Source organism: Hippopotamus amphibius, chromosome X, assembly GCF_030028045.1.
Source record: "Hippopotamus amphibius kiboko isolate mHipAmp2 chromosome X, mHipAmp2.hap2, whole genome shotgun sequence".
Classification (NCBI taxonomy): Eukaryota; Metazoa; Chordata; class Mammalia; order Artiodactyla; family Hippopotamidae; genus Hippopotamus; species Hippopotamus amphibius.
In genome coordinates, this window is record NC_080203.1 from 128176414 (window position 1) to 128203562 (window position 27149).

Consider the following 27149-nt stretch of genomic DNA (forward strand, 5'->3'; position numbering starts at 1 on the left):
CTGTTAGTGATTCTGCGACAATTAGTCCATGGTATGCTACTTTATAGTCATATAATAAAGCTGAGCAGTGCTCAGCCTGACTGAAGGACTCCATTGTGTTACACACTTGACATGAATTTTCATTCTGGAAACTTCTTAAGTTCTGGGAAATATATGTATTCTTTTTTTTTTTTTTTAATGGTGGGAGTATGGTTTATTAAGCTGTGCCTTAATACAGGTGCTGGGGCTTGCCCATGGTGCTCTTAATGTACAAAGCCCAGACTTTCTGCCAATTTTTCTTGAGCAATGACACCAGGAAATTGACAGCTAAGTGGATGTTGTACACAAGCTCATCATCTGTCGTCTTCACATGGCCAACAGCCACGGCCAGACACAACACCTTCTTCATCTGGAACTTGATCGTGGATTTCCCTTCGTCAACTTTGACCACCATGTTCTCATTGTGGGTCAGCAAGGAAGGGAACCTGCCAGCCTTATTCAGGCCTGGGCCCAGGATTCATGGGATCTGCTTAATCAGGGACTCTGAAGCCAAAAAGGCATCATACCTCTTGGCCAGCTTCTTCTTTTTTTTTTTTTAATTCATTTTTTTTTCACTGTAGATGTTTCATTTCTGTAAATATGAATACAGCCCATTCTTTCCACAGGAATATATATTACAACTGAGCATATATACTGTGAGTATATATAATGACATTTAACCAGGTATTTCTAGACTTCTGCTTTGTAAACAATGTGGCACTGAAAATCCTTGAAGATACATTCTTTCACATACTTTTTAATTTATGTAGAAGCTGCCCCAGTGTATACCCCCAACTCTGTTACCAAACTTTTCAACCTCTTCATTTCTCTTCGGTTAAGATTAGCATCTCATTGTTATTTTGATTAGCCTTCCCCTCTTTAGTTCCACTTTGGCCAGCTTCTTGACCAGTTTCTTATTCTTGTCGAGCTTCTTCAGTGCCTTGATGTCCATGTGGGGGATTTCTACAGCCTTGGCCTCATCACAGTGCTGCTGGTCCCCCAGAACACATATGGAGAACTTGGGGCGGGGAGTGGACTTAAGCCTGACGGTGCCCAAGAAGCGTTTGTCCTTTTGAGGATCATAGTTCTTCAGGCTAATCTGAAGCTCCACCATCTCCAAAAACTTCCGGCGCTTGTGCTTGTCCCATGCAGGAACTGCACCACCTCGTAGAGGGTGTCGTGGGAGACCCTGCTGCTCGTGGTGCCTCACGCCGTGATAACTGGAAAAGAACTATGTATTATTTCTTACACACTTTTCTCCCTACAATATTCTCTGCTCTCTCTGAAATTTCTAATAAGTTGGATTTTAGACCTCCTAAACTTACCATCTAGTATTTTTATCTTTCTCTCTAGTTTCCCTAATTTTTTGTTTTACTTCTTAGGCAGTGTTGTTAACTTCAACTTTTAATCCTTCTCATACATTTTAATGCCTATTATCATGGTTTTACTTTCTAAGGTCTGATATTTCTTTCTTTCTTTTTAAAAATACCACCTTGTCTTTCCTTCCTGAATGCCATATCTTTTCTTATCTCTTGGATGATACTATAATTTTTTAAAGTGTCCTCCCTGACTACCTATCTTTTCTTCAGGTCCTCTTTGGCATTGATCTCTGTCATTCATGCTGGAAGCTTTCTGGAAGGTCTAGGGATCCTTGGCTTCCAGCTTATGAAAAGGAGCTAATTGGTCGCTCTGGGTTCCTGTGTGGGTGTTGAGGGAAGAGGGCCTTATAGAGCAGTGGGCTTCAATGTGGGATCATTGGGATGAATTATTTTGTGAGGGCTATGAAATCTCAGGATCTGTGAGTCTTTTCTCTGAGACGAGTTTCCCCGGGGGAAGTGCTCCATCTCCTTCCTGGGAGATTTAATGCTGGCTGGAAACTACTCAGTAGGATATCACTTATCAGACAGTGGAATTTTACTTAATGGCCCTATATACACTACTGCATCTTTTCCCCTGACCATCCCTCAACTCATCCCTGCAACCCATCACCTCCCCAAAATATATCTACAGTCTTTTACTAAAATGAGAGTAGTTTCCAGATAACCGGGATTAGGGAGAAGATACACGCCTTTAACTGCTTTTTAAAATGCAACTAATCGTACGATTTTCTGCATTGCCTATAACCCAATTTTAAAGGTAATCAGTGACTCCAGTTCCTGAATGATCCTGGGGTCCTGTGGTATGAGTTGGCTTGCTTTGGGGGTTTCTCATTGCCATTTTAAATCCCATCTGTATTTCAGCTTCCAAAATGTTGTGGGTGTAACCTTTTCCCCTACTTCTTTATTCTTGTGAGTTTTGGCCCTTTTATAACTCTGTAATTTTAGTGGAGTTTGGGGAGGGTGTAGAGGTAAATATGTGTATCCAGGCTGATGTGTGATATTGGAAATTAGATGTGTGGTTTTTAGATTCATATTGTATTTTTTTTATCGTTTAAAGATTAATTTATAGCTCTATCTTAATTATGATTGGAGAACATGGGGTGTATGATACTCCTTGGTGTTGAGATTTTCTTTGTGAACTATTTATTACATGGTCATTTTTGTAAATGTCCCATGAATATGTGAAAAGAATCAATTCTCTAATATTGTGAAGGGCAGGGAATTTTCTTTTCTTAAAAATATTTATTTATTTATTTATTTTGGCCACACCAGGTCTTAGTTGCGGCGTGCAGACTTCTTGGTGGCAGCATGCATGCGGGATCTAGTTCCCTGACCAGGGATCAAACCCGGACCCCCTGCGTTGGGAACACTGGGTCTTACCTACTGGACCACGAGGGAAGTCCCAGGGAAGTTTCTAATGCATTTAGTTAAGGGTTGTCAGTTGCGTCATTCAAACCTTCTTTTTCCTTGCTATATACTTGGTTTCAGAGACAGTTATTTTAGTCTACTATTATAAGTATCATTTTCACCATTTCTCCTCATATTACTTTCACTTTCTGCTTTATATATTTTGAGGCTATGCTGTCAGATGCACACATGTTCAGGATCTTTACATATTCCTGGTGAATTTTTTCAATTACCATTTCATAAAGATTCTCTTCACCTTAAAACCTTGGTTTTTTTTTTCCCCCTCTCAAGTCTATTCTGTTTAATGTGTACCAGCTTTCTTTTGGCATGTGTCTCTTAAATATGTTTTTCATTCTTTTACTTTAATCTTTTATATGTCATTCTATAATTTTAACAGCTTCATTGAAGTATAATTGACATATAATGAACTGTACGTATTTAAATGTACAATCTAATAGCTTTTGGCCTATGTATACACATGTGAATCCATCATTAAAATCAAGATAGTGAACGTTGCCATCACCCCCCCAAGGTTACTTTATGTCCCTTTTTAACCTTTGCTTCCAGCCCCTCCTCATCTCCTATCCCCAAGCAACCACTGATCTCCTTTCTGTCATTATAGATTAGTTTGCATTTTCTAGAGTTTTATATAAATTGAATTATACCATTGGAATTATACTTTTATTAATCTGGCTTGTTTCAGCATAATTATTTTGGGTTGATCCACCGTGTTGCATGTATAAGTAGCTCATTCCTTTTGGATTTCTCAGTAATATTCCATTGTATGGATAGACCACATTTTTCTTAATCTAGTCACCTGTTGATGGACGTTTAGGCTGATTGCAGTTTTAGACTGTTACAAATTGGTATGATAATTTATGTGCAATTCTTTGTTATGAGTATGTATTCTATTGGAATGGCTGGAGTATATGGGAGGCATATAATTGAGTTTTTAAGGAATTGCCAAAATGTTTTTCAAAGTGGTTGTGCCAATTAACACTCCCATCTGCAGTCTCAGAGAGTTCCATTTCCTCTGCATCCTTTCCAACACCTAGTATGGTTAATTTTTAAAATTTTAGTCATTGTAGTAGTTGTGTAATTGTATCTCATGATTTTAATTTGTATTTCCTTAATGACTGGTGATGTTGAGTATCTTTTCGTGTGTGTGTGGTTTTTCTTTTTTTTCTGTATGTGTATCTTTTGAAGTGTCTAGTCACATCTTCTGCACATTTTTATCTCATTTGGCTGTTTGTTTTCTTATTGTTGAGTTGTGAATGTTCTTGGTATATTCTGAATACAAGCCCTTTATCTGATACATGATGTGCAATGATTTTCTCTAAGTCTGTAGATTGTCTTTGAGTTACGACTCTTATAAACACCACAAAACTAGTTTTGTTGTGTTACTCAATTGGAGAATATCCTCTTACAATTGGATTTAATTTGTTTATATTTTTGTGATTATTGTGATATATAAATTTATTCCTGCCCTTTTATTTTTCATTTTCTTTTTTCCAATTTTTTCTCACTTTTCTGTTTGAGATGTTTTTATCTCCCCATATTTCTCTGCTGGTTGGAATTATTGCATTCTGTTAATTTGATATTAGCCTTAAAATTAAGAAAACATATATGACTTTTATACCAGGTGGATTTCTTCTGGATCACCACATGTTATACCTCTGGATTTGGAACAAAGTCCACTCTGGCATATAGGGCTCTTTAAAGAAGGGGCTTTTATAGGGGAAATTGAAGCAAGAGACTGGAAGATGCAAGTCTCGCTTCAAGCCACCATCCTACAGAGAGCTATCCTTGGCCCATGGTACTGCTGAGCCTGCAGTATGTGCCTGTGATTGGTAGCGGGAATGTGCCCATTCCTACAAGGCAGCATGGAACCTCTCCCTTCCTACAGGGCAGCATGAAAAGCATCCTCAACAATCAGGGGGAAACACACTGGCTGATTTGAGTTTTCTATCCAGACTTGGAGTGCCAGTTGATTACAGGAATTCTGGGGTTCCAGCTGTTCAGTACATCATGTGGAGCCCAGTCTCAGCCTGCTCCCTGTCTGTAGCCCAGATAGGTTTCTGTGTTCTCATTCAGATAATCCTCATGACTGTGCCGCTGTGATTCTACAAAAGGTCTCAGTCACTTTCTACAGTCAGCCTCTTTCCAAACAATACAAGACCTTGAAACTCTTTGATTATTCTCTTTGCCATATCGATGTTATTGTGGCCTAGATTTTTAGTTCCAACTCACTGTTACTATAGCCGTTAGTCATTGTTATTGCTTACAAGCAGTGATTGTGTAGATTTATTACCACATTTTCCCATTTGTTCACTCTTGCCTCTCACATGTCAGTTCTCTTTCCTGAGTTATAACTAAGCTTTGGCAATCATTTTATTAAAGGTTTGAGAATGGGAAATTCTCTCAATATTGTTTGAAAAATACCTTTATTTTCCCACCACTTTGAATGATATTTTCTGCATATAGAATTTGGGGTTGACAGTTATCCTCGGCACATTGATGATGTTAAGCCATTTTCTTTCACTTCTGTTGAGAAGTCTGCTAGAAGTCTAATTGTGTTTGTTTGTTTTTATGTGGAACCTGTCTTTTCTCCCTGGCTACTTTTAAAATTTTCTAGTAGTCTTTTGTGTTGTGTGGTTTCCCTATGATATGTCTATGGATTTATTTTTCTCCTCCTTAGGACTTACTGTGTGACTTTCAACAGTGGGCTTCATGTAATTTCTTGGACTGGTATTCCCACAATACAGGCTCCTATAAATTCATTCCTAGACCACCCACTGCCAAAGCAGAACAGACCCTGCTCTTAATACGGTCCATGCCCTCTTGGGACACTTTGGTACCAGTTTACTCATTTACTACTCTGGCTTAAGAGTCCTTCTTTCCTGCTCCCCCCCCCCCATTTTTTCTGAGAAGATTTCCCTCTCTTTCTTTCTTCTCTTCTCCCCTTCCTTCCTCCCTCCCTCCCTCTATGCCTTCCTTCCTTTCCTTCTTTCAGAGTCAGCTGTATATGAAAATTTTTTATTGTATCCAGCATTTATATGCATTTGTAGTAGCACCACCTCAGTGCTAGTGTAGCTGAAAGTTTCCTATATTTAAATCTTTAATTCTTCTGAAATTTACTTTGGAATATATATATAGTCATAAAGATGAAATCTGTACTTTTGTCACAGTACTATTTAATGAATTTGCCTTCCTTTTATCATTAATAAACTATAATATACGAAATGTAATTATATAATATATAATTCTCATATGTATCAAAATTGCATGTATATAATTTAATATTTGGTAGATAATACTTTCTCACACTTCCTCTGTTTTTTCTCTTTCAAAAGTTTATTTTTAGGTGATATTCCTTTAATCTTCTTGATATAATTTTGAATAACCTTTTAAAGACTCTTCAAATACACTGATGGAATTGTAGTTGGAATTAGGTTAATCTTACTGTTTGGGAAGAATTAACATCTTGTTCATTAGTCTTTCCACCCAGGAAAATGGAATACCTTTTCATGTTTTCAGATCTTAAGTCTCACAATAGATTTAACAATTTCTTTACATTCCCTATTAATCCTAGATTAAATCTAGATTTTTTTCTCATATTGTGTCTATAATATTTACAACATTATATTATTACTAGGGGTATATAGAAGAATATTTTATATTTCTATATTTTTATCTTGAGGTACATTACTGTTATTTGTACCAATACTAGCTTTGTTTTGTTTTTTACATTTTCTACATGAATAAAATCAGTCACAAAGTAAGTTTTCCCTTTCTATGGGAATAGCTATAAACGTTCTTTTCTTTCTTGTCTTAGTACATTGGCTACAACTTCTAGGACAATTTCAGAAAATGTGATTTTGGGCATCCTGAATTGCTCTTGATTTCCATGAGAATGCATTTGTGCTGACGTTCAACTATGAGATCGACTGTTTTCCTAACAGAGATGTTAATTATTATATTATGGAAATAGTCATATTTATGGATTCTGGGATTTTAAAAAAGTATTGAATTTAACAAAATACCCCTCTGAGATGTACTTGAAATAACATTTTTCTTCTCTGACATATTTAAGTGTTCAATCAAAATAATAAAATTCCTAGTAGTAAATCTTAGATAATTCCATGTTTCTAATGTGTGTCATTCTAATAACACATAGCAGTTGTTTTAATACACTATCTTGATTTGCTTTTATTCAGTGTTGATTTTTGCTTATGGATTTAAGAATGATTTCGGCTATTAATATTCTCTATAATTTTTCCTCATTCAGTTTTTAATCAGCCTTATGTTTACATACTTATTATGGTCTGAACTGTTTCTGGGGCATCAGTATTCTGTCTCTTGAAGATCTGATAGAACTCATCTGTAGAACTCTTTAGACATGGTGGATTTTGGTGGAGATAATTTTTGATAACCACAGAAGACATTTTACAAGTTATTGTTACAACCGGAAGTTTTCTAGTTTTTTCTCATGTCAGCTTGGGGATTTATACTTTGCTAGAAATAACCCATTTATTAAGATTTAAAAATGTGTTAGTATATATATGTTTACATATAAATATTTTAATATTTAAAAAATTATCTCTGTGACTCTTGTGTATTCCCTTCCTCATTTTCACATTTTTGTGTTTGATACTTTTCAATATTTTTCACTAAAACTTGACTGAGAGTTTTCCCTTTATTAATTTATTTTTCAATTTCTCAGATATTTCGTTTTGTAATTACTACTTTCTTCTATTTTCTAATTCATTAATTTCACCTTTTACCTTTATAATTTCTCTGAATTTTCCTATGTTATTGTCTTGTTCTCTACTTGATCACATTAGCTCATTTATTTCCATTTCTTCTTTTAGCAATATCAGTAAACTTTAAGGTGGTGAAGTTATCTTTGAGTATAATCTTGACCTAGCCTTATATCTTCATATGTTATAATTATTTGTGGAGCTTATTTCCATTATAAACTGATACAAATTTAGATTTACACTGTAAAATTTCCAACTTGATTTTTATGTATATTTAACTAAAAGTTTGTTATGAATTTCTAGTTTGTTGCATTGTAACCAGTAAAAATTTTTACTTTGGGAAAATCAAAAAATAGGTGTGTGTGTGTGTTTGTGGCCATTTGTAAACATTCATGAGTGTGGATACACATTCTTTGTACAGGGCACAGTTCTATATGTAAATATTAAGTAATTTTAGTACTTAAAATATTCATATTTTATTATTATTTGTTTTGGGTCTGTTTACTATTTCAGTATTGTTTTATAATCTAAATACTAAAAAATGCTCCTTTATTTTTAAAAAATTTTTATTGGCGTATAGTTGCTTTATAATGTTGTTTTAGTTTCTGCTGTACAGCAAAGTGAATCAGTTATACATATACATATATCCCTCTTCATAGATTCTTTTCCCATATAGGTCATTTCAGAGTATTGTGTAGAGTTCCCTGTGCTATACAGTAGGTCCTGACTAGTTATCTTTTTTTATATATAATAGTGTGTATATGTCAATCCCAGTCTCCCAACTTATCCCCCTCCTCCACCCTGGTAACCGTAAGTATGTTTTCTACATCTGTGACTCTATTTCCATTATGTAAATACATTCATTTGTATCTTTTTTTTTTTTTAGATTCCATATATAAGTGATATGTGATGTTCGTCTTTCTCTGACTTACTTCACTTATGATAATCTCTAGGTCCATCCATGTTGCTGCACGTGGCATCGTTTCATTCTGTTTTATGGTTAAAAAATGCTCCTTTAAACTCTCCTTTTAATTACAGCAACTTTTACTACATATATACTAAGACCTAGACATGTGCTGTCCAATATTGTAGTCACTCATCATATGTGGCTTCTTAAATTTTAATTTTAATTAAAATTGAAAGTTCAGTTCATATGCTACTCCAGCTATATTTCACGTGCTCAGTAACCACATATGGCTAGTAGTGATGATACTGGACAGCACAAGTACAGAACATTTTCATTGTCATTGAAACTTCTATTATTATACAGCACTAATCTAGACTATTGTATTTTATTGTGAATTATACTTTTGATCAGTGTAGTGTTGCTGTATTTATTATTTATTACAGTCTCTGTGTTGCTTTTTATTTTTGTATTTTAATTGCTTGATACACATTTTCCCATTTTTTTAAAGCTCTTTATTGGAATATATTTGCTTTACACTCTTGTACCAGTTTTTGAGGTATACCAAAGTGAATCAGCTATATTTATACACATATCCCCATATCCCCTCCCTCCCGTGACTCCCTCCCCTCTCCCTGTTCTGGCCCTCTAAGGCATCCCCCATCATCGAGTTGATCTCCCTTTGTTATACAGCAGCGTCCCACTACCTATCTATTTTACAGTTGGTAGTGTAAATATGTCTATGCTACTCTCTCACTTCGTCCCAACTTCCCCTTCGCCCGCCACCCCAGCCCCATGTCCTCAAGTCCATTCTCTACATCTGTATCTCCACTCTTGCCCTGTCACTGGGTTCATCAGTACCATTTCTTCAGATTCCATATGTATGAGTTAGCATACTGTATTTTTCTCTTTCTGGCTTACTTCACTCTGTATGACAGTCTCTAGGTCTATCTACCTCATTACATATAGTTCAACTTCATTCCTTTTTATGGCTGAGTAATATTCCATTGTATATATGTGCCACATTTTCTTTATCCATTCATCTGTTGATGGGCATTTGGGTTGCTTCCACATCCTGGCTATTGTAAATAGTGCTGCAACGAACGTTACAGTACGTGTTTCTTTTTGGATTAGGGTTTCTCTGGGTATATGCCCAGGAGTGGGATTACTGGATCATATGGGAGTTCTATTTGTAGTTTTTTAAGGAACCTCCAAACTGTTTTCCATAGTAGCTGTACCAACTTACATTCCCACCAACAGTGCAGGAGAGTTCCCTTTTTTCCAAACCCTCTCCAGCATTTATTGTTTCTAGATGTTTTGATGATGGCCATTCTGACTGGTGTGAGGTGATACCTCATTGTGGCTTTGACTTGCATTTCTCTAATAGTGATGTTGAGCATCTTTTCATGTGTTTGTTAGCCATCTGCATGTCTTCTTTGGAGAAATGTCTATTTAGGTCTTCTGCCCATTTGTGGATTGGGCTATTTGCCTTTTTGGTATTAAGCTGCATGAGCTGCTTGTATATTTTGGAGTTAATCCTTTGTCCATTGCTTCATTGGCAAGTATTTTCTCCCATTCTGAGGGTTGCCTTCTTGTCTTGTTTATGGTTTCTTTTGCTGTGTAAAAGCTTTTAAGTTTCATCAGGTCCCATTTGTTTATTCTTGATTTTATTTCCATTATGCTAGGAGGTGGGTCAAAAAGGATGTTGCTTTGATATATGTCATAGAGTGTTCTGCCTATGTTTTCCTCTAGGAATTTTATAGTGTCTGGCCTTACATTTAGGTGTTTAATCCATTTTGAATTTATTTTTGTGTATGGTGTTAGGAAGTGTTCTCATTTCATTCTTTTACATGTAGCTGTCCAATTTTCCCAGCACCACTTATTGAAGAGGCTGTCTTTTTTCCACTGTATATTCTTGCCTCCTTTGTCAAAGATAAGGTGCCCATATGTGCTTGAGTTTACCTCTGGGTTCTCTATTCTGTTCCGTTGATCTTCCTTTCTATTTTTGTGCCAGTACCATACTGTCTTGATCACTATGGCCTTGTAGTATAGTTTGAAGTCAGGAAGCCTAATTCCACCAACTCCATCTTTCCTTCTCAAGATTGCTTTGGCTATTTGGGGTCTTTTGCGTTTCCATACAAATCGTAAGATTTCTTGCTCTAGTTCTGTGAAAAATGCCATTGGTAATTTGATAGGGATTGCATTGAATCTGTAAATTGCTTTGGGTAGTACAGTCATTTTCACGATGTTGATTCTTCCAATCCAAGAACATGGTATGTCTCTCCCTCTGTCTTTATTATCTTTGATTTCTTTCCTCAGTGTCTTGTAGTTTTCTGCATACAGGTCTTTTGCCTCTTTAGGCAGGTTTATTCCTAGGTATTTTATCCTTTTTGTTGCAATGGTAAATGGGAGAGTTTCCTTAATTTCTCTTTCTGCTCTTTCATTGTTAGTGTATAGGAATGCAAGAGATTTCTGTACATTAATTTTGTATCCTGCTACTTTACTAAATTCATTGATTAGTGCTAGCAGTTTTCTGGTAGCGTCTTTAGGGTTTTCTATGTATAATATCATGTCATCTGCAAAGAGTGACAATTTTACTTCTTTTCCAATTTGGATTCCTTTTATTTCATTTTCTTCTCTGATTGCTGTGGCTAAAACTTCCAAAACTATGTTGAATAATAATGGTGAGAGTGGGCACCCCTGTCTTGTTCCTGTTCTTAGAGGGAATGCTTTCAGTTTTTCACCATGTAGAATGATGTTGGCTGTTGATTTGTCATATATGGATTTTATTATGTTGAGGTAATTTCCTTGTATGCCTATTTTCTGGAGAGTTTTTATCATAAATGGATGTTGAATTTTGTCAGAAGCTTTTTCTGAGTCTATTGAGATGATCATATGGTTTTTATCCTTCAATTTGTTAATATGGTGTATCACACTGATTGATTTGCATATATTGAAGAATCCTTGCATCCCAGGGATAAACCCCACTTGATCATGGTGTATGATGTTTTTAATGTGCCATTGGATTCTGTTAGCTAGTATTTTGTTGAGGATTTTTGCATCTATATTCATCAGTGATATTGGCCTGTAATTTTCTTTTTTGTGTGTGACATCTTTACCTGGTTTTGGTATCAGCGTGATGGTGGCCTTGTAGAATGAGTGTGGGAGTGTTCCTCCTTCTGCTATATTTTGGGAGAGTTTGAGAAGGATCAGTGTGAGCTCCTCTCTGAATTTGATAGAATTCAGCTGTGAAGCCAGCTGGCCCTGGGCTTTTGTTTGTTGGGAGATTTTAAATCACAGTTTCAATTTCCATACTTGTGATTGGTCTGTTCATATGTTCTATTACTTCCTGGTTCAGTCTTGGAAGATTATCCTTTTCTAAGAATTTATCCATTTCTTCGCGGTTATCCAATTTATTGGCATATAGTTGCTTGTAGCAGTCTCTCATGATCTTTTGTATTTCTGCGGTATCAGTTGTTACTTCTCCTTTTTCATTTCTAATTCTGTTGATTTGCGTCTTCTCCCTTTTTTTCCTGATGAGTCTGGCTAATGGTTTATCAATTTTGTTAATCTTCTCAAAGAACCAGCTTTTAGTTTCATTGATCTTTGCTATTGTTTCTTTCATTTCTTTCTCATTTATTTCTGCTCTGATCTTTATGATTTCTTTCCTTCTGCTCACTTTGGGGTTTTTTTGTTCTTCTTTCTCTAATTGTTTCAGGTGTAAGGTTAGGTTGTTTATTCGATATTCTTCTTGTTTCTTGAGGTAGGACCGTATTGCTATAAACTTCCCTCTTAGAACTGCTTTTGCTGTGTCCCATAGGTTTTGGGTCATTGTGTTTTCATTGTCATTTGTTTCTAGGTATTTTTTGATTTCCTGTTTGATTTCTTCATTGCTTTCTTGGTTGTTTAATAGTGTATTGTTTAGCCTCCATGTGTTTTTTTTTTTTTTTTACAGTTTTTTTCAGGTAATTGATATCTAGTCTCATGGTGTTGTGGTCAGAGAAGATGTTTGATATGATTTCAATTTTATGGAATTTACTGAAGCTTGATTGGTCACCCAAGATGTGATCTATCCTGGAGAATGTTCCATGTGCACTTGAGAAGAAAATGTATTCTATAGTTTTGGAATGGAATGTCCTATTAGTATCAATTCAGTCAAGATGGTGTAATGTTTCATTTAAAGCTTGTGTGTCCTTATTTATTTTCTGTTTGGATGATCTGTCCATTGGTGTAAGTGGGGTGTTGATGTCTCCTAGTATTATTTTGTTACCATTGATGTCCCCTTTTATGGCTGTTAGCATTTGCCTTATGTATTGAGGTGCTCCTATTTTGGCTACATAGATATTTGCAATTGTTATATGTTCTTCTTGGATGGATCCCTTGATCATTATGTAGTGTCCTTCCTTGTCTCTTGTAATAGTCTTTACTTTAACGTCTAATTTGTCTGTTATGAGTATTGCTACCCCAGCTTTCTTTTGACTTCCATTTGCATGGAATATCTTCTTCCATCCCTTTACTTTCAGTCTATATGCGTCCCTTGGCCTGAAGTGGGTTTCTTGTAGGCAGCATATGTAAGGGTCTTGTTTTTGTATCCATTCAGCCAGTCTGTGTCTTTTGATTGGAGCATTTAATCCATTTACATTTAAGGTGATTATTGACATGTGTGTTCCTATTACCATTTTCTTAATTTTGGGGGGTTTGTTTTTGTAGTTCTTTTCCTTGTTTTGTGTTTCCTGCTTAGAAAAGTTCCTTTAGCACTTGTTGTAAGGCTGGTTTGGTGGTGCTGAATTCTCTTAACTTTTGCTTGTCTGTAAAGCTTTTGATTTCTCCATCGAATCTGAATGAGATTCTTGCTGGGTAGAGTATTCTTGGCTGTAGGTTGTTCTCTTTCAGGACTTTGAGTATATCCTGCCATTCCCTTCTGGCCTGCAGAGTTTCTGCAGAAAGGTCAGCTGTTATCCTTAAGGGTTTTCCCTTATATGTTATTTGTTGCTTTCCTCATGTTGCTTTTAATATTTATTCTTTGTGTTTAATTTTCGTTAGTTTGATTAATATGTGCCTTGGTGTGTTTCTCCTTGGGTTTATTCTGTATGGGACTCTCTGTGCTTGTTGGACTTGATTAATTATTTCCTTTCCCATGTTGGGGAAGCTTTCCACTATAACCTCTTGAAATATTTTCTCAGACCCTTTCTTTTTTTCTTCTTCTTCTGGGATGCCTATGATTCGAATGTTGGTGTGCTTAATGTTGTCACCAAGGTCTCTGAGACTGTTTTCCATTCTTTTTATTCTCTTTTCTCTTTCCTGCTCTGTGGTAGTTATTTCCCCCATTCTGTCTTCCAACTCACTTATTCGTTCTTCTGCCTCAGTTATTCTGCTGTTTATACCTTCTAGAGTATTTTTAATTTTGGTTATTTTGGTGTGCATTACTGTTTGTTTGCTCTTTAGTTCTTCTGAGTCCTTATTAACTGGTTCTTGTATTTTCTGTATTTTGTTATCGAGATTTTGTACCATCTTTACTATCATTACTCTGAGTTCTTTTTCGGGCTGTTTTCCTATTTCCTCTTCATTTATTTGGTCTTGTGGGTTTTTTTTCTGCTCCTTTGCCTGCATGATTTTTTTTTCATTTTATCTAATTTCTAGGATTTGCTATCTCCTTTCCCTATGCTGCCTAGCAGTAATTCCTCTTGTTTCTGCCCTCTGCCACCTGTGGTGGGGTTTGTCCAATGTCTTGAGTAGGCTTCCTGGTGGGGGGGGTCTCATGTCTGCTTTCCAGTATGTGGCTCTGTGTCTTTTCTCTCTGATGAGCAGGGCTGTGTCAGGTGGTGTGTTTTAGGGTATCTGTGAGGTTAATATGGCTTTAGGTAGTCTGTGTGCTAATGGGAGCATTTGTGTTCCTGTCTTGTTTGTAGTTTGGTGTGAGGTGTCCAACACTGGCAGTTGCAGACAGTTGGATGAAGCCGGGTCTTAGAGTCTGATACAGGGCTCTATGAGAGTTCTCTGCAGTTAATCTTCCCTGTGCCTGAGGACTCCCTAGTAGTCTAGCATCCTGGATTCAGTGCTCCCTCCCCAGAGCCTCCTACTTGACTTCTGATGGAGTAGTCCAGACTTCACAGGTTGCTTGTCTCAGTTATATCAGGATCTTTGCAGTCCTTTCTGTTGTCTGAGGTCATTTGTTGGTGTTCAGCTTGTTCTCTGCGGGAATTATTACGTCTTTTGGTGTATTCCTGATGCATCTGTGGAGAGGGATGCATTCCACGTCCTTCTACTTCGCCGCCATCTTTCTTCCAGCATAAGTTGTGGTTTTAATAGGCTACTTCCACAGATCTGTTATCCACAAGGTGTGTATGTCTTCATCTGTAAATAATGGGATTAGATTAAATGATCTCAAAGGCTTATTCCAGGAATAAAAGTCTATGATCTGTAGCTGCTATTTCTTTATTATTCTACCAACACTGCTCTTTAAAATTCTTTTAAACTCTTCCCTCTGAATTTTTTTTCACTATTCATCTGGAAGGTGGCCATTATTTCCCTAACAAATTTACTGGAACGTGCTGCCTTTGTAAAACACCGACAGTCCTTGATCCTCTGAAACCCACCCTGCTGCAGTTAGTAGCTCCAGTATCCAGAGGGAATGTACGCACCATCTATGTTCTCAGCATTCAACTGCTCACCAGTTTCCTTCTTTCTTACTCATCCACGCATGCTCTCAACTCTCCAAGCCACCTGATAACTCACATTTAGGTTCCACCCAAAAAGGAGAATCATAAGAACTGGCACCAGTGGGATGAGAGATCAGCTGAAGGGATGGTAGCTTTCCCTCCATTTCTGTTTTCTCTACCTTTTCAAGATTTTCAGTAGCACCTGACCACCAGTCATTGCATCACTTCTTTCTTGGTTGATACTCACTTAGAGAATTCAGACCATACTCTTTACCTCAGAAGTACTGACAGTTTTAGTCCAATAGATACAGCACATGTCACACTACAAGAACACCCAAGAGAGAAGGGTAAACCTCTCTGGGGGTGAGATGGTCACTTCAGTTGAAGCATGATGACCATCGGGCTGTGCTCTCCAGAGATGATTTCTGGTTCCAGTTTACTTGACTAGTCAGAATATTTCTTTTTCAGTCTCGATCTCTTAGTCTCTCTCTCTCTCTCTCTCAATCTTTCTCTCTCTCCCTCCCTCCCTCCTTCCCTCCCTTTCCCTTTCTCCCCTTTGATATTAGTTTTTGTCTAATCCATACTGGAAATTTTTCACATCTTAGTCTTTAAACTACTAACTAATGTTACTGTTGCTACTCCTGTTACCATTCCTACTAGTTTGTTACTGCTGCTATCACTGCTGTTAGGGCAGCCATTACTGTCATAGCCACAGCTGTCATTCTTGTAGCTCTTACTTTATGGCATGAAGTGTGTGAAACCTTTACATACATTATCTCATTTCATCTTCACAGTGGCCTTTTGGGGTAGTTTTCATTGTTTCCTCTTTTCTCAAGTAGGGATTATAATCTAAGGGAGGTGTAAAGTTCCTAGAATGTCTGAGCTTGTAAGTAGTGGAGCTGTGGTTTTGAACCAAGGTCTGGTTGATCACAGAGCCCACTCTCTTAACTGCTGCCAGGCTCCAAGCTGGAAAATTCCTGCCTGTGAGCTGACTCCGTCTCCTTCTGGAGTACTGTCAGATGTTGCTAAGAGACTCCAAACCTCTTTCTGCCCAGATATGATCTCAGAATCCTTCAGAAAGGGCCTATGCAGCCACTAGGGAAAATCCATCAACTTTGGCATATGAGCCAAATCTGAGCAAATCCTTTTGTGAGTCGTGTACTACGTGACACAAAATGGTGTCTCCCCCCTCCCCCTCTGCTTTCCATTTCATGGTTCTTCTTTGGAACAGAGATGACAGGGGACTGGATTAAAAGCCCAGTCACTTCGGAGAAACAATACTGTGGAGCCAGAGGCAAACAATGAGGCCGTTGCCATGATATACTCCTGTCCCTTTCCTTGAATGAGACACACTGATGACTGTTCCACATACTTGAACATTGTGCTTACGATGGTGAAGTCAAAAGGACCTCAAACGTCTTGTATTTATCCTCCTTTAATATTTTTCACACTGTCTCTCCTCACTGGAATCCATTCTTGTTATTTAGAGAATGGGATTTATAGTACTTAGAACTTTCTGTAACTAGAAGGCTTTCCAGTCATGAAATATACATGTATGAGAATCACCGGGAAGTTCAAGTGAATTATAATTGATGCAGTGAAGCAAAGTCAAACTAAAAATGCATGTCTGTATGATTGTGCCCTTAGAAGAATGCCCATTTATTCTTTGTGTTGGTGTGAGATGTGTCAATTCAAGGAGGAGAGATTTCTTCCTGTTATTGTGAAGCACTGCCAAAAAGAAAAGATCAATTATTCTCAAGACACATTTAGTTGAACCTTCTTCCCACATCCTAAATACTTATGTTTATGTGAGTTATACATCTGTACAATGCAGCAATTGTTTCATCTTTCTCAAACTAATAGAGATGCTAGAAACATCTGGTAGTTGATAGTTAATTCATTTTTTCATTGCACCTTTTCATAGGAAGCAGGGAACGCAATTCAATATATCCCCTGAGAGAATCTTGCATTTATGACAGGTGTGTATTTCTTAACAAGTCATTGTTTGACACCATTGCTTCTCCTAGGTCCAGCTGGAAGTACATTCATCTGGCAAAAAAGAGAAGGGAGGAAAAGTGAAATTTGAAAGAAAGTTGGAGTTTCAGGTGGTTGTTACATAAAGCATCCAGTTCACTCCAGTAATATTTATTCTGCTTATTTTGTGCAATTTCCTGCAACTGCCTTTTACAAGTCTGTCACAATGATGACTTTCTCTGTTTTGAATGTTATTTAGCTGCATACTACTCATGTATTTGAGATGGTAAAATGAGGTTTCTTTTCAGTGTGGAAGTAATAGGAATTGATGCAACATAAGGCTTTACCTGTGGGACAGATAGCCTCATCCCAGTATCCCAGCCCCTTCTGAGGCTCAGAAAGAGCAGGAGGATATAAGATGAATCATTATATCCTGAATTTTCTGACCCCTTCTTAGTATAACTCTTTGATCTCTGAAGACATTTTTTTTAGCTCCTTGTGGCCTCACCGAGATAATCTTTATCTTCCTCAGGAGTTATGATTAGCTGGGGTTATTTTTACTGAAAACTTCTCAGGGCTTGCAGTAGGAGGGTCAGGATGCTGCATTCTTGGTGGAGGGCCCAGTGTTTGGAATTCTTCCCTTGATCTGACATAATGAATTTTAATTGTCCTGCCCTTGGGCCATGGCACAGCAACCCCAGCTGGCTGAGCCTGAAGGACTGGTGCTACTTAGGGAGGGGTTGAGAGGTAGCTCAAAGAAATGCCATTAGTAGGCAGATCGTGAAGGTAGGGCCACCTTGAAGACCAAAACTATGGCATCTACCCTACTGGTGTAGCAACTTCCGCATTTGAAGGTTTGGATTGCCAGATAGCTATAGAATATTTATTCCAAAAGAGTCAGTGCTTAATGGTGTTTATGTCACTCTCGCTTATCTCAAACTTCTCAGACTCCCAGGCACTGTTGACAATCCAGCCTTTTAGTTAGCTTAAATTACTATTTCTTGTGTATGTGTATGTGCACGCGTGTGCGCACACACACACACACACACACTCTGAATGAAGAAAAGCTGTACTGCTAAAAGAAACATTTGATCTCCTCTTAACGACCAATGTTATGCACAACAGGATGTTTGCTCACTGGGTTAGTAATTTCCCATTCAATTTCAGGGACAGAGACTTGGAATATGGACCATTTCTGATTGGTTCTTCCAAATAAAAATACCTAGAAAATTGTAGACTGCCCAGCTCCTTTCATCCATTTCTCTCAGGAGTGATCCAGTAACAAGTTGACAGTAATATTTCCAATGGACTCATGGGGTCACTGGAACAATGAGGGATTTAATAACTTGACCAAGGTCAATGCTAATGAACAAAGTGGCTCTGCCTCCAGGTTAAATTACCTGGCTAGTCCTGGTCCTGTAATTTCACTTAGCACAATAAATTATTTTGATTTCCTTGAAGCATCTATTTTAAATTGGCAGAGCTAACCCAAATAAACAATTGGATTTAGACGGCACTGGGAGGTGGTGGGGTAGCTGCTGGAGCTCAGATGACCTCAACGGCCAGGCATCTGCATCCCCTCAAAGCCTTCTCTTGCTGATAAGCTCAGGAAGGCTCTTGCTCAGTTCACACTCTTCCATTAGCTGGCATGCCCTCCCTTATCCTTACTGCCACTTAATGGCTGTAAAGAAATGTGTTTTCGTGAGATATCCACTTGGAAATGGCTTTAATAATTGCTGTTCGTGCTGCCTCCAGTCGGTCATCTTTTCTCTGTCACTAGGGGTGGTCTGATGGCCTCAAGAATGCCACAAATGCGAAGAATGTGCATAAGTCTGGGGCTCTGATTTCAAGGCAATTTCACCTGAACTCCCCTCCCCTTCCTCTGTGACTGCAGTAAAGAGAACTTGGGTATTTAGGTTACTCTCTTTAGGAAAAAGTTCTTCGGAGAAGCTGTGTGTCAGCAGCACTGGAAAAGTCACTACAGAAGGTGTTCTGATTCATCTTGGCCGTTCTGTCTTAAAAGTTTTCTTTGTCTTAGAAACCAGTGCAGTAGATTGTGGAATGACCTAATAAGTGTTATATTTCTTCCATAGCAGGAAAGGGAGAAATTTCTTTTCCCAAGTATGGTCTTCTATTCCTCTTTTCTTTAAGTCCCAAGAGTGGTATTTAATCTTTGAGAACATTATGCTTTGCATATGGTAAAGATTGTTCAAACCATTGGGGAAATTTACCAGGAAATTGGTGCATTTTTTTCCTTCTTCCTTTTCTTCATAGGACTAACAATGATCCTAACACTCTGTTTTCTGTGATCTAAGATTCACAGTAACGGGATGAGCTTTAAGGATTCCACCAAAATCTGTGCCGACTGGCTTTGCCCATATCTGCCTGGCCACATGATTGGCAAGGGAGCTCCATCTGAGGGACATAGACAAGAATCACCCAGAGAGTTCCTTAAGACTTAGATTGCTGTCTTCCACACCCAGAGTTTCTGATTCACTGTGTCTTGGGTAAGTCCCAAGAATTTGCCCATCTAACAAGTTCCCAAGGTAATGCTGATGTTGCTGGTCCCTGGACCAGTTTTTGAGAACCCCTGGAGAAGGAAGTAAGAGTGTATAACACATGCCCCATACCTAACATCTGGAAGCTACTAGTCCTTGTGCTATGGTAACCTATGGACTCGATATGTTGGAAGTGTTGGAACAACTTGTGCTACTACCAGGAAATTTCTAATTCTGTTGTCACACTGCTTGAAAAATGGACCAATGATAGATTTGCAAAATACGCCTCTAGCTTCTTAAGAGATAATCAAGATACCATTATTTTGTTGATTTTAGTTCCAAATGCTTGTCTTTGGAATTGCTGTGTTGTGAGAAAAATTACTAGAAAAGCCACCAGGAAAGGGAGGTCTTAATATGAAATTCAGTTTAACACCTCTTGGAGAAGGATTTGTTTCTCCGTGTCACATGGCTTAAAAGGTTAGTTAACCAAGACCAGCCTCGATGTGTCTGGACTGAGCTAATGAGGAGCTGAATAGTTTACCCATAAGTGCAGAGTAATCCTCGTGACCATATGATATAATACGGAAAATAATCAACAGTTTTATAAAGTGACATCATCCAGCCTATTGTTTTCATTTGACTCAACTGATAGTTCCTACATGCCTTAAAGGGAAAACTGGACTAATTAGTAGAGGAGGGAGAAACCACCTGGCAAAGAGGCCCAACTCTGCTTACATATGCAAGCCCAGCCACAGCCCAGTTACAGCATGTGGAGCAGGGTGAGAAAACAGGGCAGGAAGAAGCCGGTGCCCGGCAAAGAGGAGAGGTAGAGCCTGCTGCCAAGGGACTTAATGACAAGTTCCAGCAAAGTCACAGATGCTCTGTGACAGGAGCAAGCAGATTATATTAGGCCAGCTGTTGGAAGTGAAGTTAATGATAGTGTCTTCCTCTTGTAAATGACCTCTTGAGAGAGGCTAATATATATACACATCACTTCTGATAACTTAGTGATGAGTCAGTAGTCTCTAAATGCCCAGATGTAAAGCTTTATACAGTTGTAGGTGAAAATTAGTTTCTGGCATTTCATGACAGGAAATAATGCAAAACTATCACATGAGAACAATAGGCTAACAAGTTATTTATTGATGGAGAAACTTAATTTTTTTTATCTCCCAGCTCAGCGCTTCTCTGTTGTGCAGTGAGATTTTCCATGTTGAGTTAAAGAACTGGAGGACAGTTCTGAAGGTTTTAGGCTCTGGGTGCCTCCTACCATGAGGCACCTGCCATCCTGTTCTTCAGAAGACACCTGAAAAGGAAAGCCTGGCAAACATTTGACGAGGCACGTTAATGATCTTTGTCCCTTGGCATTTCCAATCTCTGCTTCTCGAGTGCTGGTGTTTTCTCATGCTGTCACCCTCCCTGTGTTAACTGGTGTCTCCACCCTGCCTTCTGTCTTCTCCTGTGCTGCCACTGCCCCCACCGAAGTCAGAGAATTTGGAGGATCCCAAGTAATTCTTGTGTGACCTCTAAATGACCTCAGTTCTTTTGGGCTCCCTGACCCAAAGAATTTTTGCCATTTCAGTTTTTGTCAATTGCCTTGAACTGGGCTGGAGAATCCAATACCTTACAAAAGCAGCTTCCTCCTAGTCCCTGCCCACGAATAGAGAGCTAAAGATAATAAAAGTCATATCCAACATATATTGATCACTCAGCGTGGTAGGCATTTTTCTAAGCCTTTTATAAGTTACTGAGTATAGTTAAAATAGAAACCAATTTTCACATATTCAAAACATATACAACTTTACAGGAACATATTTGAACCTGTATAGCACTTTATCTTTAGAAAACAAATGTCTAGATAAGAAATCGGGATTCAGAAATTGACTTTCTTAAGCAGGAGACTAGTGAATTAGACTTATTTTGTTAAATTTAAAGGAAGAGGCATACTAGATCTGGGAAAAAAAGCCTTTTTTTATATTTTTATTTTTTTATTGAAATATAATTGCTTTACACTCTTGTACCAGTTTTTGAGGTACACCAAGGTCAATCATCTGTATTTATACACATATCCCTGTATCCCCTCCTCCCTCGACTCCCCCCCACCCTCCCCGTCCCAGTCCTCCAAGGCATCATCCATCATCGAGCTGAACTCCCTTTGTTATACAACAACTTCCCACTGACTATCTATTTTACAGTTGGTAGTATATATATGTCTGTGCTACTCTCTCACTTCGTCTCAGCTTCCCCTTCACCCCCCACCCCCCCAAACCTCGAGCTCTCGAGTCCATTCTCTGCATCTGCGTCCTTATTCTTGTCTTGTCACTGGGTTCATCAGTACCATTTTTAGATTCCGTATATATGAGTTAGCATACAATATTTGTCTTTCTCTTTCTGACTTACTTCACTCTGTATGACAGACTCTAGGTCTATCCACCTCATTACATATAACTCCATCTCATCCCTTTTTATAGCTGAGTAATATTCCATTGTATATATATGCCACATCTTCTTTATCCATTCATTTGCTGATGGGCATTTCGGTTGCTTCCATGTTCTGGCTATTGTAAATAGTGCTGCAATAAACATTATGGTACAAGTTTCTTTTGGGATTATGGTTTTCTCTGGGTATATGCCCAGGAGTGGGATTACTTGATCATATAGGAGTTCTATTTGTAGTTTTTTAAGGAACCTCCAAACTGTTTTCCATAGTAGCTGTACCAACTTACATTCCCACCAACAGTGCAGGAGAGTTCCCTTTTCTCCACACCCTCTCCAACATTTGTTGTTTCCAGATTTTGTGATGATGGCCATTCTGACTGGTGTGAGGTGATACCTCATTGTGGCTTTGACTTGCGTTTCTCTGATAATTAGTGATGTTGAGCATCTTTTCATGTGTTTGTGGGCCATCTGTATGTCTTCTTTGGAGAAATGTCTATTTAGGTCTTCTGCCCATTTGTGGATTGGGTTATTTGCTTTTTTGGTATTAAGCTGCATGAGCTGCTTGTATATTTTGGAGTTAATCCTTTGTCTGTTGTTTCATAGGCAAGTATTTTCTCCCATTCTGAGGGTTGCCTTCTTGTCTTGTTTATGGTTTCCTTCGCTGTGCAAAAGCTTTTAAGTTTCATGAGGTCCCATGTGTTTATTCTTGATTTTATTTCCATGATTCTAGGAGGTGGGTCAAAAAGGATGTTGCTTTGATGTATGTCATAGAGTGTTCTGCCTATGTTTTCCTCTGGAAAAAATATCTTTGGAAATGAGACTTGGTGGTTTTCATTTTGAGATCCTTCATGTCTTCATCTAACTGTATGCTTGGCAGAGAAGAGATAGCCCTGAATGAAAGAGATATTTTCCTTCCTGGCAGTGTTTAAAGTCTAGTGTGAAGGACAAACACCAAAATAAATAATTATGGCAAAATCTGATGTGAATTATGTCGGTGGATGATAGAAGAAGCTTTCAGTAGAGGGCCTAACCGTGGTAGAAGTGAAGGTCTTCCAGAATATTTGGAATTTATGCTGAGACCTAGGATTTGGAGGGTCAGCCTGGTAATGAGTGAAGGACAAGCATTTCAAGTAGAAGCAACAGGATGTGTGAAAAATCAGAGGTGGGAAAGTGTGTAGTGTGTTCACATAACTGAAAGATCATTTAGTACCAAACTTCATTTAGCTGATGAGGACACTCAGACCAAGAGGGGTGAAGAAAACCATCCAGTGGAGCCAGGTATAGGACGCAGGTCACTTGACTTGAAGAGCTGGCATCCTGCCATGTGCCCCATGGCCTGCTATGGACTGAGTAGAGCTTTGGAGAAGGGCTGCTGCAACTCCTATGGCACCTTTGCATGAAGGAGAAATATGATTTATTTCTAGATTGTCATAATAGAAAAATGTTGCTAGGAAAAGTCTGCCATAAAATTATGGCAATAAATATACAAATCTACAGTGTCTGCCATCTTAATGGCTTCCTCTAGCTGGACAACGTGTGTAATCATGTTGACCTTTAAGCATTAAGATCAATGAAACCGAAAGTAGTAATCTTTGAACCTTCTGTTGGGGAAGAGTCCATAACCATCTCACTCCAGTGACTTTTTATTGGCTTCTGACGGGCTGCCCAGAGTGGAATCACTGACCTTGATCTCCTCTTAGGCATTTGTGTTCTCTCAGCTCCTGATTTATGACCCATTGCCCGCTGTGACCTTCAACATTCCTGTCTGTTCTCTGGCCTGCTTGCCTTCTGGTTTCTGATTTATTTACTTTCCATGATCTGGTTCATTTTCTGTCTGAAATGAACATAAGTATCAAATCATAGAATTAGACATTTAATTTTGAAATGTTTCTCCTTATTGGATTTCTTTCCCTCTCCTGTTTAATCTCTTTTCTTCGTAGTTGACTGTAACCCTTGTGGCTATGTTTGGGAAGGTCACTGGAGTCTCTTTTATAAAGGACAAGCTGGAGAAAAGAATGGAAGCTGAACTTGGGTCAGAATAGATTTTTCTCTAGTGCGTTATGCTTGGGAAACACTAGTTTTGCATGATGTTCACAGGCATTCAGTAAAATGAAGGAAGAGTCATTAATCACATAATCTTGGGTAACTGTCGGGTGGCAACGGGCAACTGTTTTTCTACACTTCGGTCTTTAGAGTCATTATTATGCTAGTGTGCATATGAATATGCAAGTGTATGCAGCATTTGGAAGGTTTATTTGACCATATAGGTAATGAGATTCTTCTGCTCCATGGAATACTCTTGCCACCTGGGCTTGGTGTTCTAACCTGGCCATAAAAGGACTTGGTTCAGAAGAGGGAAATGGTAGTCCATTCCTCGATGCCCATGGAGGCATGACAAAAGGACGGCTCATTCTGGGTGGGCCCCCCATATCCCAGGCACTATTTAGTGGCAAGGGAAGGGGTGGCCAGGGAAGGCCATAGGCAGTGTCCCACCCAGGGAAAGAGAAACGGTAAAGTCTGATGATCACAGCTCTGTTAGCTGTTTAGGGCAGGGCTCCAGCTGCACTGAGAAATTGGAGTGCCCATCTGGAAACAGGAAGTGGGGATTCTGGAAAGGGATAAGTCTGGTGCTCCTAATAACTGCCTCAAGGCGATGGCAGAGTGGCCAAAAGCCCCGAATCCACAGTCATACAGAGCTTTATTTTTTCTCTCATGCTAGTCTGGAGGAGATTCAGTGGCCCTTGGCCATCTTGAAGCATAGACAATTATATATGTATACATCTTTTTTTTTACACAAATGTTAGCATATGTATATAGTGTTCTGCACTTTGTGTTTTTTTTTTAACTTGGCATTCTATCTGTGAAATCATTCTATATAAAGCTACTTCAATTTTCAAATAGTGGCATAGAATTCTATTGTATGGGTATACTGCATCTACTTGATTAGTTTTACATTGATAGGCGTGTATGTCATTTGCAGTCTTGCAATGCTGCAACGAATATTGAACACACATTATTTCACACATGTAAGAGCATCTCTGCAGGATAAATACTTAGGCCTGGAATATTTGATGCAGGAAGAATGTGCACTTTAATTTTGACAGATATTTCCCGACTGCCTTCCGTAGAGGCGGAACCAATTTGTGCACGCTCTCATAACGCATGAGTACATTTCTCATCCTAGTCATTTTCTGTTTGACCTCCAAAGTACTTAAAAAAATCTGAATTTTTAGAAAAGGGAGATTTAATTTAAAAACTCAGATTTTTGGGTTTTCTTGAAAAACTTGACATCGACCCCACGAACCCACAGGCATCAGTCAGCTAGGCTCAGTCGTGACCATTCTCTTTAGGTGGACACTGAGCACTCTGGGTCGCCATAGTCAGTATTTCCTATTGCCTCCCAACATTGAAGCCATCCTTTGGTGCCATTTATTATCATGTATGTGTGAGATGTGTATACAGGAAGTCCCCTACATACGAACGAGTTTTGTTCCGAGAGCGCGTTCGTAAGTCTAGTTTGTTCGTAAGTCCAAGAGTGTTAGCCTAGGTACCCAACTAACACAGTCGGCTATATAGTACTGTACTGTAATAGGTTTATAATACTTTTCACACAAATAATACATAAAAAACAAACACAAAAAATAAACATTTTAAATCTTACAGTACAGTACCTTGAACAGTACAGTAGTACAATACAACAGTTGGCCAGCTAGCACACAGGGGCACGTTCGCATCTTTGAAAGTTCACAACTTGAAGGTTCTATGTAGGGGACTTACTGTATAGGAGAGTTATGTACATTTATACATATATACCTATAAGAGAGTTAAGAGGAAAGTGAAATATTTCTTGTCTACATAAAAGATGTGTGTTGATTGTAGACATATTAGATACAGCTCTTTGCCCAGTGCCTCAGCACATGGGAAGCTCTCCATGAAAGTATGTTTACCACTGGTTGGAGGACAGATTAATTGGGGTTGGGCTAGAGTGGGCTCTCCTCTTGGGGGCCTTTAGTACATAAAATACTAAAATGAATGGAGTTGGAGACTCTGGGGTGACATTCAATACATGTTTATTGAATGGAATTGAAAAATCTAATTTTAAAAATGATTCTTAAGCCCTGGGATCCTTTTGCTAAGCATGCATATATTTTAAATGGTTTAGTTTTACAATCTTGATTGAGGATTAACATCCTGTCAGAAAAAAAAAGACATAAAGAATAAGAAAAGGAGCTTCGGATACAAATAATGGAATGTAAGAGATTGAATGTGAATGCCTCAGGTCTAATATTTTGCATTCCTCTAATATATCATCGAGAGCTAGGCTTTTATTTCCTCCTTGGGTCTTTATTTACACTGTATGTGTTCCAGGCTGTCTGATTCCAGGGGAGACTGTGCCGTGATTGTCTCGGTGAGGGAGGGCTCCTGGGCTTTCCTTTGTCCCCTAACGCACTGCCAGGCAAGTCAAGCTACCTTGGCTTCACTTCCCTCACTCTAAGGGGAAAGATTTGAGGTTAATGTATTTTCTTAATTGAAATGGGGAAGTGAGGGTACAGTGACCTAAAAGCACTGATGGGAGATCAGGTAAGTTATAAGAATAGTAACTCCACTTTTCCCACCCCTCATGGAGCTGGGTGGGTAGGGGCCATGGTAAGTCTTCCCACAGCTTCGACTTCTTAGACCATCTCCATGTGAGTTGGAAAAAAAGGTGGGCATGGAAATGGACATCCAACATGTTCCCAACTATGTAAAAATACCCACAGCAAAGAAAAGACCAAAGCAAATGCACTGCAACCCCAGCAAGTGGTCATCTCTGAGCAGTGGCATGATTGACAATTGCCATGTTTCTTTGTTGTTGTTAAAGTTTCCGGCCTTTCTAAAATGAATGTTACATTTTGTAATCAGTAAATTATTAAAGTATATTTATTTCTCTGAGAAACAGAGGAGAAGAAGATGCCAGTGACAACTACCAGTGTGTATCTGGCTGCTCTGACTCCACTGCTTGCATGGTCCCTCCAGAGCGCTGGCGGTTTCCAGGGGATGCCCCCATGCTCACAAGGTGACTTCTCGATGCTGTGGGAGTGCCTGCCATCTTTGCCCTCCCCTCCTCTGGG

General features: G+C 38.6%; 1 pseudogene; it reads right to left on the minus strand.

Annotated features, from left to right (window-relative positions):
* Window positions 1-208: 208 nt before the first annotated feature.
* Window positions 209-27085, minus strand: LOC130841585 (60S ribosomal protein L10a-like; annotated as a pseudogene).
* Window positions 27086-27149: the final 64 nt, after the last annotated feature.